Source organism: Arachis ipaensis, chromosome B01 (genome assembly GCF_000816755.2).
Source record: "Arachis ipaensis cultivar K30076 chromosome B01, Araip1.1, whole genome shotgun sequence".
NCBI classification, from domain to species: Eukaryota; Viridiplantae; Streptophyta; class Magnoliopsida; order Fabales; family Fabaceae; genus Arachis; species Arachis ipaensis.
This window is the reverse complement of record NC_029785.2, coordinates 60,614,427-60,615,872: the sequence shown is the minus strand read 5'-3', so window position 1 is coordinate 60,615,872 and position 1,446 is coordinate 60,614,427.

Below are 1,446 nucleotides of genomic sequence, written 5' to 3'. Positions count from 1 at the left end.
ATCCTTTTTATTTGCCCTTGCCTTTTGGTTTTAAGGGTTATTGGCTTTTTGCTCTTGCCTCTTGGTTATAAGAGCTTTTGGCTTTTTCTGCTTGCTTTTTATTTTTATTTTTTTTCGCTATTTTTTTTCTTTTTTTCTGCAAGCTTTATTCTTTGCTGCTTTTTCTTGATTCCAGAATAATTTTTATGATTTTTCAGATTATCAAATAACATTTCTCCTTGTCATCATTCTTTCAAGAGCCAACATATTTAACATTCTTAAACAACAACTTCGTCCTAGGCGGTGTTGATTTGCTCCCAATAGTTTTGTGGAGGGAAATGCATTTGAGGCATCTCCGGGATCTCATGGTGATGAGCTTCATGCGCCTCTTGAGCTCCATGAATGGGCTCTCTTGCTTGCTCCATCCTTTTCTTAATGATGGGCTTCTCTTCCTCAATGGGAATGTCTCCTTCTATGGAAGCTCCAGCTGAGTAACAGAGATGGTAAATAAGATGAGGAAAAGCTAGCCTTGCCATGGGGGAGGACTTTTCGGCTATTTTATAGAGTTCAAGGGAGATGACTTCATGAATTTCTACTTCCTCTCCAATCATGATGCTATGAATCATGATGGCCCGATCCACAGTAACTTCGGATCGATTGCTGGTGGGGATGATGGAGCGTTGTATGAACTCTAACCATCCTCTAGCTACAGGCTTGAGGTCCAGTCTTCTTAGTTGAACCGGCTTGCCTTTGGAGTCAATCTTCCATTGAGCTCCTTCCACACATATATTCCTAAGGACTTGGTCCAACCTTTGATTAAAATTGACCCTTTTAGTGTAGGGGCGTGCATCTCCTTGCATCATAGGCAAGTTAAACGCCAACCTCACATTTTCCGGACTAAAATCTAAGTATTTCGCCCGAACCATTGTAATATAATTCTTTAGGTTTGGGTTCTTACTTTGATCATGGTTCCTAGTGATCCATGCATTGGCATAGAACTCTTGAACCATTAGGATGCTGACTTGTTGGATGGGGTTTATTAGAACTTCCCAACCTCTTCTTTGGATTTCAAGTCGGATCTCCGGATACTCATTCTTCTTGAGCTTGAAAGGGATTTCGGGGATCACCTTCTTCTTGGCCACAACATCATAGAAGTGGTCTTGATGAGCTTTGGAGATGAATCTTTCCATCTCCCATGACTCGGAGGTGGAAGCTTTTGTCTTCCCTTTCCCTTTTCTAGAGGATTCTCCGGTCTTGGGTGCCATCAATGGTAATGGAAAAACAAAAAGCTTATGCTTTTACCACACCAAACTTAGAATATTGCTCGCCCTCAAGCAAGAGAAGAAAGCATAGATGAAGAAGAAGAAGAAAATATGGAGGAGAGGGGGGAGGGGTGTATTCGGCCAAGAAGAGAAGAGAGGGTTGTGTTGTGTGAAAATGAGGAAGAATGGAGGGCTATATATAGGG